Source organism: Sus scrofa, chromosome 1 (genome assembly GCF_054392235.1).
Source record: "Sus scrofa isolate SSC_HxYL_T2T_F1_AM1 chromosome 1, Sscrofa_HxYL_maternal_Yorkshire_Landrace_v2.0, whole genome shotgun sequence".
NCBI classification, from domain to species: Eukaryota; Metazoa; Chordata; class Mammalia; order Artiodactyla; family Suidae; genus Sus; species Sus scrofa.
The window spans coordinates 266,471,421-266,486,654 of NC_139383.1; the positions used below are offsets into that span (position 1 = coordinate 266,471,421).

The window sequence follows — 15,234 nt, forward strand, 5'->3', positions numbered from 1 at the left end:
CGTTCTTAAAACCAGTTGTTCAGATTATAACCCAGGGTAAGAGATGGCTCAGAAAGGATGTCGACGAGCCCTCGATGTCGTCTGCAGTCGGCAGGCTCTCAAGTTCTACTGAGTGTTATGGACTCAATTATAGCCCCCTCCGCAATTCATAGGTTGAATCCTTAACCCCCAGGGTGACTCTGGAGCTAGGGCTCTTAGGGAGATAATCAAGGTTAAACGAGGGTCACCCGGGTAGGGTCCTGATCTAATGACAGTATTGGCGTCCTTATAAGAAGAGGAGACGCCAGCTCTCTCTCTCTCTGACTCTGGGCACAGAGGCGAAGCCATGTGAGGGCACAGTGAGCAGTGAGCAGGTGGCCATTGGCAAGGTGAGAAGAGAGGCCTCACCAGAACCAAATTTTCCAGCACCTCGATCTTCGACTTCCACTTCTAGAACTGTGAGAAAATAAATTTCTGTTGTTTAAGCCACCCAGACGTGGTATCTTGTCATGGCAGCCCAGGCAGACTAAGACATCGAGTTTTCCACCATAATCAGAGTTATGTGGCTGTAGAAAGAAAGATAAGCCCAAGTGCCTACCCTCAGAGGGTTTGCCAATACAATGAAGACGAAAATGGAACCATCTACTCAGAACTTAAGGAACAAAGCAAGAAGGAATGCTAATTATTGATGTAGTGGTATAGACTATAACTGCTCAAGGAGTTGGAAAAAAAGAGAAGGGATCATCAAGTGGCTGATAGGGCCCTGCTCGTTGGAAAGATGGAATTTAAGCTGAGCTTTAAAGACTAAGAAGGATTACATGCAAACAGTGAGAAGGAGAATGTGCTGTTGTGAGGCAGATCTCACCTGCAAGAGCAGCCAGGCAGTAGGGGAAAGGGGTTGCTGTTTGCAGGTCTCAACCTGTCAGTAACAGTGTGTGATGGGACTAGCCCTTGTGGTTCTTCTTATGATTGTAAGACACCCTTCAACAATAACCATCAGAAAACTTTGAAAAAAAAAAAAGCTTATTACTTATAGCTTATTACTTATAGGAGCTGGACGTTACATGGTGCACCTGAAGCCACACAGTGAGGCAGAGAGAAAGAATGAGAGGGACCAGGGTTCGAGTAGGGGTGGGGTGAGAGCAGGAACATAGGCCTGGGGTTCTGCTTTCACTTTGAAGCCTAGGGTTTTCCAGGCTCACTCTTTATTGGTGAATCTAAAACATAAAAACGGGAATTTAAAGCTCAAGAATAGAAAAAACAAGTGGCCCAAATAGTTATTGAAATCAATCAGGTTTTCAGAAACAAAGGAGTCTCAGTCTGGGAAGGTGGCCTGGCGCTTCACCTGGTCCTGTGGCTGGCAGTGTGTTTATTTGAGAGAGCCATCTTTGAAGAAGAAGCCTGGCAATCAAGTCTTCAGTCAGGCATTGACCTTGCAAAAAAGATAAAGAACCCAACTGTCAGGGGTTGTCAAAGGTGGTTGAGAATTTATTGAGTAAAGATAGGAAGACATGGTCAGGTTATAATGTGGACTAAAAATATATGCCTTGCATGCATGTGAGAATGACCTATACACAGTAGGAAGTCACTCATGGTCCTCTTTAGATAGAAAATACATCTGAATGTGGTTCAAGAAAATAATTGTGAGCTCTTTGTTTTTTATCTTTTCTTTTTTTTTTGGTCTTTATTTTTTTGTCTTTTTTAGGGCTGCACCTGTGGCATATGGAGGTTCCCAGGCTATGGGTCTAATCGGAGCTGTAGCCACCGGCCTACACCACAGCCACAGCCATGCGAGATCCAAGCTGTGTCTGTGACCAACACCACAGCTCATGGCAATGCCAGATCCTTAACCCACTGAGCAAGGTCAGGGATTGAACCTGCGACCTCATGGATACGAGTCGGGTTCATTAACCACTTATCCGTGATGAGAACGCCAACTCTTTGTTTTTAAATCAGTCATTTCACAAATTGATATTTTCCTATGCCCATGCTTTTCTTATACTTCCACGTTCTAAGTTAGTTATGTGAATTAGATACGGTATTTGGATTGTTTATTCTATGAGAGATTTTTCCAGCTATTTTTTTTTTTCATGATCTTATCCCAGTAGCAGAATGCTTCAACATGATCCCAAGTGATCTCCTCCTTCATGAGGACAGAAAATCTTTGCAAAACCTGGAGAGGGATTGTAGCAGAGAAAATTGAACCAAGGAGCACTGAGCAGAGGTCTAGGGACCCAGACAGCACAGGCTATAGCATTAATCAAGAACTTCCTGGAGTTCTCTGTAGCTTGGTGGGTAAAGGATCCGGCATTGTCACTGCTGTGGCTCAGGTTATAGCTCTGGCTTGGGTTTGATCCCTGGCCCTGGAACTTCCAAGTGCCATGGGTATGCACAAGAAAAGAACTTCCTATCTACACTGCATCCTAGTTTTATTAATATTTGATATTTTACCAACTATCCATGTAACATACACTTAGGACTTCTACTCTTTGGTCAGGAATCCCTCTACAAAAACCCCTAAATACCCCCAAAAAACCCAAACAAAAAGAAACAAAAAAACTTCTGAGTATACTTTCTCATTCAAATTAGTTTCCTATTTGTGGATCTGTGATTTAGACAAGCCCACTGAATGGAACTTATTCTGAAGAGGAGAACTTGACAAGGTCTTGTCCCTCAAATCAGAATAGCTCATCTTAGCTGTTTACCGGACAAATATTTATTGAATGCGTGCTCTACGGCAGTTGCTTTCACTCTCTTTGCCTTCTACATGGTCCTTCCTTTTCACCCGCTCCCATCTATTCTTGGCTCCTTCTTTTTCTTTCTTCTTTCTTCTTTTTTTTTTTTTTTTTTTTTTTTTTTTTTTTTTTTTTTATGAGAAAGGGCCATGGGCCAAGTTAGAAATGCTTTTGGACTGTTACCCAACACTTTTGTGTGTGTTGCTAAATGACTTAAATTTCCATCTAAAAGGCCCTTCGCGTTGTTGGTTGAGACTCTAAGGCAATGAGTCTAGGGTAATAATGACCAGAGTATGGGTTGAATGAGGACTTTTCTGTGTATGTAAGAGACATGCCCTGGCACGGCCAAATGCTGTATTGTTTGAAGGCGGGAAATGTGATCCTTGAGGGTTGTGTATTTCCCGTATTGGCTCATGGTGGTCTGAGGGCAGCTGGATGGTTTTGCACTTTGGGAAAGACCCATTATATGTTCATTACGATGGAAGTAGCCTGGGGTTTGGAATTAAACACACCTGGGTTCAAATGGTACTCACTAGCTCTGTGACTTGGGCAAGTCATTTATCCTCTCTAAACCATGACCTCACTTGTACAGTGAGGGGTCAGGATCCTTCCAGAAGGAATTATGTATTAGGGGTCTGCACAGACAACATCCACCATGGTGTCAAGCCCATGGGAGGCGCACATTAAAAAGTAGCTGCTACTTTGTTGCCTTTGGAGGAACACAGTCTAGCAATAGCCTCCTCTTGCTCAAGTTTGACCTCCTCATTGAATCCAGTCCTAAACCCAGTAACAACTTGGATCCAGATCAAAGAGAAACTTCAGAAATCCCTGATGAGTGAGGGGGTAAACCTTATGAAGATAAATTTACTAGAGCTGGGAATATTTACACCAGAGAGGCAAATGTACAAAACAAATAATAACCTTTATGAATGTGAAATATTCTCATGTGGACAGCTGGCTGGCTGATGTCTCCTTTGAGGATAGATCTAGGGAGCATTACTTTAGATTGTAGTTTGTGATTTAGGTTAGACATGAAGGCTCATGTTCTTACAGTAGGGCTTTTACAATCAGAGAATGAGCCACTTACTCAGTAGAGATTCTTTAGAAAGCTCAAGCAGATTCTTGTCTTTATGGGAAGTGATCAGGCAGTGGAAAGTCTGGAAACTATCTTGTAGGAGGAAGGAGTGCAGACCTGTACGTGTTTATTCTGTAGTTGAGAAAGTCAACCTTGAGAGGAACTGGATTACTGTGTATAAATCCTGTAGAAGCAGGAGCTGGCTTATACCTTGTGGCTCCAAAGGACAAAATGAGAGCCGATGTGTGTGAAGAAGAGGATTCGTTACAGGAGGCAAATCACTGCACAGTAGGAGAGCTATGTTTCTAATTGGAATTATCCAACAGAAGGGGCTTCTTCGAGACTATGGCCAACTCCAAGGCACTGGGATGTAAATAAAATAAAATAGTGTTGAAGAGCACGGGTTTGTAGACGAACTGTCTTGAATTTGAGTCAATGCTCAACCACTTCCTTTTCCTTGGGCAAAGTGTTATCTATACCACAAGCCAGAGTCATTTCATCAATAAAATGTGCTCCAAGTGTCCTCATAGGATTGCTATGGAAAGTGTGTGAGATAACATGTGTAATGGGAATGGTGCAGTCTTTGACAGCAGCAAGAGCTCAATAAAGGGAAGCTTTTGTAGTGAAAAATATGGACTTTGGTTAGTATTTTTTCCAGGGTTTTCTTTCTCCCACCTCTTAAAACTCCCACCTTGGCACATGCAGTTCTGTTTTTTTAAGCAAGGGTGAGTTCGCAGAGAAGTGAAGAACTCTCAGAGCCCCTAGGCAAATATGTTCTGGGAAGTGTCTATATGTCTATGTCTATATCTATATCTATGTTTATATCTATATCTACATCTGTATCTGCGTCTATACTTACACCTATGTCCATATTCCTGTCTATGTCTATACCTATGCGTCTATGGATCGATCATCATCTTTCTATCTACCTAGTAATGTATCATCTGTCTTTTATGATGAGATTAAGGGATCTGTTGGTCAAAGTTTGCAGCAGAAAGAGACCCAACCTTTGTACTGGCTCAGTAATACACAGATTGTTGGGGTCACACAGCTGGGACAGAGTGGCTATATACCAGGCCATGCAAGTTGCTTTGCTCTGTACTCTTTCTTGGCATATATGCCGAATGCATAAAAATGCACCTGTGGATCAGACTCTGCTTTCTATCTTTAACTAAAGAAAATTTTAGAGCCAAATTAACTCTTGAGGTCATGTCTGTGACTCATTAGGTGTCTCCTTTCCTCTTAACTTCTCAAAGCATAATTAATCTGGAGGGGAAAAAAATCTACCTTAAAGCTTCCTTCATGAGAGAGAAAGTTTAAAAAGAGAAAGAAAACTCAATTCATTGGTCTAGAGCTGTGTTGTTCAACATGATAGTTAACTAGCCACAAATTAAATGAATTAATTTGAATTAAAATGACTCAAAATTAAATGCAATTAAGAATTCTGTCCTCAGGTATACCACACACATTTCAAGTGCTTATAGCATCATGGCTAGTGGTTATGATATTAGACAGTGTGGAAAAAGAACACTTCTATCACTGCAGGAAGTTCTGTTGAGCAGTATTGGTTTAGAGGGCTGCTTGGTGACATTAAGCCCATGGTACAGATGAAGAAACTTGTGCTCAGAGAGGTCCAAGGGAGTCTATAAGAATGTTTGGATGTTGCTAAGTCACTTGTATAGTAAAATTGGTGAGTACCTTACTTGCAGGTGCCAGGAGACTAGAGGAAGATGACATCCTCTTAGTAACACAGGCAAGTATGTATGTGCCCTGTAATCTCCATACCTTACATGTTTGACCATATCCAGGTACAAGTGAGGAGTGGTCTTTATGGCTACTGTCCTCCTTAAATCTGAAGGGACGTAGACTTTGCCCCAAGTCTGCATCGCTTCCCCCACTTTGCACTGGGGATGGGAAATATTTTTTCTTCTTTTCTCTGCAGACCTTAGAGTTCCAAGTTTTTCAGAAGACGCTTCTCCTCAAATCAAACCAAAGATAAGTTGCCCAGGAACCACTCTGGGTACACCTAACATCTTGTCCGGTCCCACCTCACCCTTCTCCTGGGAGCTGGTAGAGCTTGTCAAAAATAACTCATGGCTCTCCTGCTTCATTTGACCCTGCATTAAGTTGCTTCAGAGTTTTTGAGGAGACTCAGTCTATTTTATCCAGCAGTCTAAACAATTCCAGTGATGAAGCAGCTGGGTACGGGAGAGAAATAGATCTATGTTAGGATCCAGCTCTTCCACATAGTATCTGTTACCTGGGGCCATTCACTGCCCCTCATCTCCTCCAAAGACACACACACACACACACACACAATAACACAATACATATATATATATATATGTGTATATGTGTGTGTGTGTATATATATATTTCAGAAAGTTGTGGGAGGATGGGATAAATTGAGAAGATGTATATTAAGCTGGTAACACAGTGCATGGCCTGTAGTGGTGCTTAATATGGTAGCTAATGAAAATAGAAACAATAATAATGCTGCTGGTTAACTAGAAGATAGATTAGAAAAGAAAACTTGCATCCAGAAAGGGTGTGAGAATCGGGGAGCCACATCAGGATTAGAATAATGTTACAATATCTAACAAAAGAGATCGGCCACCCTAGGTATATTAATGTTCAAAGAGGAGGATGGCTACATTCTTTTGAGGGGCTGAAGAAATACCTCAAAAGAGGTGACATCTGATGTATTTATACATGAATGCTGTACAATGTCATTTTCATGGTTATGTAATAGTCCATCTTATGATTCTATTTTGTGTTCTAATTCAATGTTGGGCATTTACGGAATTTTTAATTTTTCATTACAAATAATGCTTTGATGAATTTTATAAAGATTTGTGCTCATTCTTGGTAGGAATTTATAAGAAATGCTGTTCGCTCAAAAGGTATTTTTGTTTTCTGATTCATATTCTCAAATTACCCACCAAAACTACAGTTCTTATTGAAAAGCCAACCCAAACATGCTTACTTCTCCATAGCCTTACTAACATTTGATGTTAATATTAAAAAAGATAATTTTGTGGAAAAAAAAAAAGAGGTGACATCTGAGATGAACCCGAAGGATGAGAAGGATTTTAAAAAGTGGTTGGGTACAGCTGAGTAGGTGGCTTGAGTCTGAACCCTACCTACCTACCCTTCTAGATTAGATATCTAGAAAGAGGGAACAGAATGAGAAAAGGCAAAGGGTGCATGGGTGATGAAGAGAACAAGGAAGATGACAGTAGTAACAGCAGTTGCCCTGGTGGCTGCCTGCTATAGGCAGAAGTGGAGTACTGGCAGTCTAGTTCTTCTGGGATGTATAAGATGTGCAGGGGAGTGCAAAGGAGACAGCACATGGATTTGGTAGAACCAGTGAGGAGAGCATTAGAAGTCAATGTGAAGGGCTGGTACTGAGCCCTGTAAGCATTGCTATGTCTTTCTGGGGCTAGGTGCCCAATTGCTCCGTGTCATCTGCGGAAAAAACTAAGCAAGACATAGACTTCTGCGTTTAGTCCCTTGGTCTCCAAATACACAGCACATTTATGGCACCTCCTGCTTCTAAAAAAAGTGAAAAAAGATAAAAATGATGGTCTTAAAGGCCTTTTTTAGGGCGGGGGGTGAGATGTTAGAATGTTAGGACTAATCACTGGTGAAAGATGAAACTTAGTTCTTGTTTTACTTTCTCTGCTCTTAGATGTTGCCAGTGTAGGCTATCTCCAGATTTTGGCACTATAGATTTTTATTCAGAACCTTACTCTGAGATAACACTTCATTTAGCAGGTAGGGAAACCACAGTCAGTATCGTGGCAGCCATGTCCCGTGTGTTTTTTAGTTTATAATTGTATACTCTGAGGTGCCTCTTGGATTGTAGAGCTGTTTGGTAGCTAACCTTTTGGAAGCAGCATGGAATAAACTAATGGTTATTTTTAGGCACTTCACCACAGGACAAAGACCATTGCTTAGATGAAGGAATCAACAATCTTTGAATGTTTCCTGGGTCACAGCTGGAGAACAAACAGTCTCATTTTTAGATAGAGATAAAACTTCCAACTGGATGGAATCATATTTCAGAATACTTATGACTTCACTTTTAGTAGCTCATGGAATATATTTATCTTGTTGACTTAGGCATTTACGTCAAATAGCCTAGGCTTGTGGGGGAAAGGAAGATTCCTACTGTTGAGACATGTAGATGAATTGCTTTCCACATCATTTGGGAATACCTGAGGCAGCTCACTCCAAATTTTTCTTCTTGCTTACAGGCAAGACAATTTTATTGTGCACAGTCAGTTAAGCATGGAGTTGCTTACATGGGCGTTCTCAAAGGTTCTAGAAATTCCTCACCCTTTGTCCTTCCCAACATCCATAAATTCCTTCTTGGAATGTGTTAGGAAGAGAGAGGAGCCAAGAAACAGCCTTAAGTGTGGATTTTTTCCGAAGACATCTGATCCTTATTGTTGAGTGAGTCCAGCACAACCTGTGTCTTAAAAGAATTAAGAAAACACTGCCTGCCAAACCAGAGCCCCTCCAAGCCTTGGGTGTCAGAATTCCAGTACCGAGAAGCACTTAGCCATTTGGGTTATAGATTTCTGAATAAAAATCTATAGTGCCAAAATCTGGGGAGGATGGTGACATAACTGGCAGCCAGTTGGGATGCTAGTGGAGCCAGTGGTCACTTCAGAGTCCCAGGAATCAGTTCATTTGAAAAAAAAAATCATTCATTCTTGCATTCAACAAAGATAAGTTGAATGAGTGCTAAGGCCAGGCTATGGGATAGCTCATGAGGCAGTGAGGTGTTTCAGAGACCAGTGATGGATAGTTTCTGCTCTCAATGAGTTCATAGTGTAGTAAAGGGAACAGACAGGTACATAGATCCTTATAGGGAAGAATGATAAAGGCTAAAGCTGACAAATCTCCAAGGAGAGTCTGTGCAATGTTTGAGAGTATATGGTCTAGAATCAACCAAATACTATGGATTCTGGTACTACCACTTGCTGTTAGTTTGAGCCACACGGAATTGCCATGTCTGTAGATCAAATACAGTTGGCTGGGGCAACTTCTAGTAACTTTGACCTTATATGTGTGGCATTTGCCTCTCTCAGCCTAAGCTTTCTCCTTTGTAAAATGGCAACACGCATAGAAACTCCACAATAAAGTTCTTTCAACCACTAGTGAGAAAAAAATGAGATTATATGAGATAATACATGGAAATGGTAAAGACGGTGCCTAACAGGAGGGAAATCTTAATAGCTGGTGTATTACTATCATGTGACAATCGTGTCTTTTGTTTGGAGAAGGCAGTTAGTGGAAGGCTAGTCTCTGAAGAAGGAGGGTCTCCTAAGAGAATTTGGGGGGTCCCCTCCTGCCTACTGTTGCTTTTTCCATGGCGGTGCATAGCCATTAGTGTTTTGGTTTGCCCAGCAACAGGGATACTCTGAAATCCTTGGGGGAATGGAGGTGCCTATAGTCCTGGTTTTGCTCGTGGCCTACTATTCTTTCAGTAGCAAGAAAAGCAAGCCCATGAGCCTAGGGTGGAGCTCTTTTCTGGCAGGTCAGTCCCCTGGCCAAAAGGGAGTGCTGCTACTGGGATGGTTGTCCATGATGCTAAGCCAGGTCTTTCTCCAGAACAGGCTGCCTGTGGTTTAGTTTTTTAAGACATTGCTTCTGACGGGAAACATTTGGCTCAGTTTTAGAGTTCTTTCCATAGACACAGACAAAAATCAAAATCAGACTTGAGCAGGCTTAGAAGCAACTGGAGAAGATCCCTGAGTCCAGGGATGGCCAGTCTGTGGCACCCACACACTCCTTGTGGTATACATGGCAGACATTGCTAATCGATACCTACACACCTCTGTGGAGCCCCACTTCAAGATTGTTGCGAATATTCAGGCAGCCACACGGAATTAAGTAAAAGTAATATGTGACATGAAAGAGAGTAACTGAACTGAAACGCCCAGAGGGGGTCACCGGCTAATTGGTGGTAAAGCAAATATTAAAGCCCAGATAGCCTACCTTTTTTTGTCAAGAAATTTGAATAAGGGTTATCTCTTTCCCCAGACCACAGGGAGGCCTTCAACAGTAAGTGCAGATGAAAGGCTTCTAGTTAATTCTTAGTCTGAGATCACTGTGATGGTCCCCGGAAAGAAATATCAGCATTAGGATCTTGGAGCACATCTATGTTATTGGTCCTATAGCATTTCTTCAATTTTCTACCATTCCATCCATCCATCCATCCATCCATCTTTTCAGTATGTATTTATTCAGTACCTACCATGTGCCAAGCCCTGAATTAATAAGCAAGAGGGATACAAAAATGAAGATAAGCATGTTCTCTGTTATCAGAAAGCTTATAGTTTCCTCCAGAAAAGTCACAAAATGGACTTGATTTTACACCCATGTATTGTAGGTTTAATGTCTGATATTCTTGAATGTCTCTGCCCATGGAGAGCATGGTGCATGCTCTAAGCCAAGAGCAAGCATCGAAATGTTAAGGTTCTTTTAAGAGCTACCTGCTTGTTTATTTACTACATGCTGCATGACATGCTGGGTGCTGGGGAAACCAAGCAGAGTAAGGACCTATTCTCTGTTTCCAGAAAGTTCAGAAACCGGAACATACACAAGCAAGGTTTGGTAGCAGTGCTCATCTAAATGAAGGAATTGAGGGAAGAATTGTCACTCTGAGCTTGGAGGTTCACCAAGGGCTTCCTAGAGGAGGAATAGCTTAGGATCCCCAAGTATTAATTGAAGAGGCCTTGGAAGATCAGGAAAATATTGAAATAATAACAATGTTGATAAAAGTAATAAATTCATCAACTCTCATTCATTGAGTTCTTAATTGCCAGAGCCTGCTAAGCATTTTAAACTTCCTATTTAAAATTTTTACCTAGTGATAAGAGGTGGTGTCTCTGTTCTCACATTGCAGGTGAGGAAACTGAGGCATAGCATGATTAAGTGGCTTGTGCAAGTTCAGATATCCATTAAGTAGTGGAGTCAGAATTTGAATGCAGGTCCCTCTGAATCCAAAGTAAGTGCTCTGAACCACCACGTTATAAAGCCTTTTGTGCTGCAGGGCTAAGGAAAGGAGTTATGACTCAACACCAGACCCAAGCTCTGTCTATATAACTTCCAAACACCAGGCTCAAAAGGGGATACTATCAATGTTCTAGAATTAGGACCCTAAGGTGCCAGATAGCCTATGAGTGCTGCAGAGATGAAGTGTGCTGACAGACACTGCTGAGATGCTATCACATCTCAGTTATCATTGAAGAAGGATTCCAGATACTTCAAAGGCTGCTCAAAAGCCCCTTTGCTATCTGAGTGGGCAAATCTGTCCTTCAAGACACAACTCGAAAAAACAAAATCATCTATTATTAGAAGGTTGCTGAGGTAACTTCTTCCCTCTTCACAATTCTCTGAGTATTGATTTGATGTTATTTCCATCACATGTCATTCTAAAAATGATTTGGGGTAGCTTTATTATATATGTTTATCTTCCTCTTTTAGATCAGTAGGTAAATTCTGTCTTGTATTTACCTTAAACTGTAAATGGTTAGCCTTCATACACTTAGACTGTATGTAGACTGTAAGCTCTATGAGGGCAGGAACTGTATCTAAGTCGTTCTTAATTCTCCACTCCAAGCACTGTGTCCTGAACATAGTAAATGCACAATATATTTATATTTGAATAAAATGAAGCTAAATGCATTTCTTTATTTGAATTTACATGTAGCTGGTGCTCATATTCCTGGAGTTAATGAATGAACCAATACTCTTATTTTTACGATGGCCTTAATGTAACTAGTCCTCCTGTGATCTCTCCTAAGGCAAGATGTGCCACTGCATTCATGGTAGTCACATTCCTAGAATTAGTTCATTTTTTGCTCATTCGGCTATTCAGTGAGCACATACTGACTGCCAGATGCCACACTAAGCACAGGGGTTATCAAAATGGCCAAGACAGACCTGACTCCTCCCACGGGATTCTAGTCAACCCCCAGGGGGTAATCGAGAGCCTGGCACTGTCTGCTTTGAGACAAGCTTTCTGTTTCTGGCCAAAGTGTCCTCCACTGGACCTTTGGCAGGAGGTGGACTTCACCAGGTCTGAGATAGTTGGTATAAAACTCTGGCTCCAGTGTGAGGGAAACATCCTGGCTTAATAGTCAGGAATCCTTCCAATTTCATTGTAGTTTTTGCTGTCAGTGTTGTTTATTAAATTTAGGCCACTCTCCTTTTGTATTTTGAATATTCATTACTGATTTTTAAGGTCCTAGGGATCTGAGGTTCACATGGGGCCATGTAGTAGAACATGCCATAGATTGAAGAGTTAGAGGGTGAGCCATGAGTCACACAGTTCTGCCAACCACTTTGGGAAAGCCACACCCACTGTGGGGGGCCTCGGAGTCTCCTGTGAAATAGGCAGTTGTGTTCGGCTCTAATTCTAGAGTCTCCATCTTGCTAGTGACACTCAGTCCACTGCTGATTTGGCAGTATTTCTGCTGAACTTAATTTTGGATTTCATTTTAGATGCAAATCCCAGGGCTAAGAACAACTCCCTCAACACCGAGTGCTTTTAGTGTGTGGCTCAAGCATTGGTAGAGCTTCACGGTCTCCTCCCTCCCCTCCCCGCAACATATGTTTCATTACCAGCCAAATTAAGCCCACAACTCTTAATCCATAAACTTTTTCCACCCAGACACAATAATGAGATTCATATTTGTGGTTTAGGACACCTAAGAAAAGTGCAGATGAAATATGACTGGATCCATTGATACGTTCAGACCACAAACTGCCCTGGTGTGGTCTGGTTTCAATTTTTGAAATAAAAGTTCTGCAGAGCACTTGCTTGCTTCTATTGCTTGCCTAGACAGAAAAGAAAGAAAAAAAAAAAAAAAAGTGGGTCTGACCAAGTGGCAACAATATAGGTTCCTGTAACGTTCTGGAAAATTGTTTCAAAAATAGATTTGAATCCATTTCCCAATGAAACAATGACCTCTTCTGTTTCAGCCTTCTTCCAGAATTTTAAGAAATCTAGTTGATTCTTTCACAAGTGTTGGAAAGTGAGTTCTTTACTCTTGGGCCAAGGTTAAAAAATTTAAAAGATTTATTAAGGAAGGACAGGTTATAGACGGACGCATACCTCAACCCTAAAAAGAGGTTTTCTGAAAAGGGTTGTATGACACGGTTGCCTTTGTGAAGCTGTTATCAGCCACCCAAGGCCAGAAATGTAGTCTTGAAAGACTATGAAAAACTCTAAGGGATGACTGTGATGGGAGAGTGAAGAAAATAGTCATTATTATTATTGTTATTGTTATTATTATTATAGTATAGTTGATTTACAATGCAGTGCCCATTTCTGCTGTATGGAAGAGTGACCCAGCCACACATACATATACACTCCTACCTTTCCTTTCTTATAGAAAATAATCTTTAGAGTCAGGAAGACTTGAAATCAAATGCTGCTTACCTGATGGGGAGCCTTGGACAAAATCCTCTAAGTTTTCTGAACTGTGGCTTCTTTAACTGTAAAACAGAGATCTTTCCAGGCTTGTTGGAGGCAGTGGCTATGATAAGGAGTTAAAAATGCCTGGCATATTAATAATAAATGCTACCCAGATGTTAGCACCTGTTCTCTGTTTCTCTCCTTTCCCTTCTTGTTCTCCCCTATTAGGAAACTCTACAACACTGAACATATTTTTAAAAATAGATAATAATAATATTGCAGAGGTTAAAAAGTTGGATTGGTTTGAGATGACACTTAAGTTTCAGGGTACGTGTCAGGTTCCATTAGCTGATGATGGCTGCCTGGAACTACTTTGAGAAAGATTCTGTGGCCATGTTTGGATTCAAGGGAAACAGTGTTGTGATGGATTAGCAATGTCTGTTATGGGTACAGAAGTGTCTAGGAAGGGGGGCGGTGGTATGTGTGCCAAATATTTGGTGTAGCAAGACTAGATAGCTTTGGCAATCTTTTCCAAGCCAATGTGCTGATATTAAATAAATGGAATGCAGCTTGACCGATGCCTGTGTCAGAGGGAGCCAGATGGAATCACTGACAATTATGAAATTGTATGAATCAAGGTCAGTGAAGTTTGATACATTTTGATGAATGTTGACACCTGAAATGAAAATATGCCTCTAAGACTGGGAAGCAGGAAACTAGACTCTTAGGGAAAGCTAAGGCTGCTTAGGTAATTCATGTGTGTAATCCTAGGCAAGGCAAACATACTTTCATTGTTTACTTTCTCTTTCTCAAAGTGCGGTGATTTAAACGCTCCAGTAATAACTAACACTGCTTGAACACATCTGTGCCAGGAACCGATTTACATGTCTTACATGGATTAACTCGCTGAATCTTCTCCAACACCTCTGAGCTAACTACCTTCATTTCCCTCAGTTTACAGGTGAGCAAACTGAGGCTTACCCAGCTCAAGGTCAAAACAAGAAAGGGTGAGCGGGAATCTAATTCAGGTGGACTGACTAGTGAGTCAGAGACCCCATTCCTGTCCATCAGCTTTGCTGCCATCCTTTAATGGCGTCAAGGAGTGGTTTGCATGACTGGTAAAAGGACTAACTTGAAAAGGACTCAGTGATCAGCATCCAGAGTAACTGCCAGCATAGCCTTATGACTTAGAGTCATCACTTTCTGACTTACAGAGAGAGAAGGAGAAATTGCACATGAGCCTGAAAAACAGAGATTGTCTCTAACCCTCGCCTTTGGTCGAATTTAGCTGGGTGACTCGAAGTAGCCTTTTCTAGAGTGTAATTGATGACATGTTGACAGGTATTAATGCAAGGGGAGGAGAGTTCTACTTCACCCTGTTTGGAAAATGCTATTTTAAACCAAAAGCTATTTCAACCAAACACATTACCCAGCTTTCCTTACTTCAGGATTTTCTAGGGTCTTTACTATGTTTGTGTTTATCTGAAGTCCCCAAGAAGGGGAGAGTTCATGGTGTTTCCCAAACTTACTTGATTAGTCTGTGTTTGAAGTAGTTCACAGGATTAGGTTGGGCGGCACACAACGGGGAAAGTGCAGATTTAGAACAAATCCTAGGCCTTTTCCTCTTTCATTTCCTTGTGTATTAGATGTGGGCGATGTAAACCCAGCTGTGACTGGTCTGTGGGAAGTGTGAAGCCTCAGGCTGGAGACTCTCTAGCAATTTAAAGTAAAAGTGAGGCAAATAGTTGACTGTTTATCCTGTGCCTGGACCTTTAACAATGCCATTGAACTGTGACATCGACCTTCTGAGTTAGGAAGCTCTGTTCACATGCTCCTGCTAAGAAAACTGAAGGCTTGAGAAGGATAAGTAAGTTTCCCTGTCAGTAATTATTTGACTCAGAATCAAAACCACAGTCTTATAATTCCAAACTCTATGCGCTTTAAGCTACATGAAATTCTCTTTAGAAACAAGAGTCATCGTTCGGTTTAAAAGAATTAATATTTATGCA

General features: G+C 41.3%; 1 protein-coding gene and 1 long non-coding RNA gene across 2 annotated transcripts in view; one reads left to right on the forward strand and one right to left on the reverse strand.

Annotated features, from left to right (window-relative positions):
• TNC (tenascin C) overlaps positions 1-15,234 on the reverse strand; it is a 96,971-nt gene that overhangs the window by 68,705 nt on the left and 13,032 nt on the right.
• The window catches only part of LOC102161373 (uncharacterized), a 358,117-nt gene that overhangs the window by 46,974 nt on the left and 295,909 nt on the right, over positions 1-15,234 (forward strand). The window lies entirely within an intron of this gene.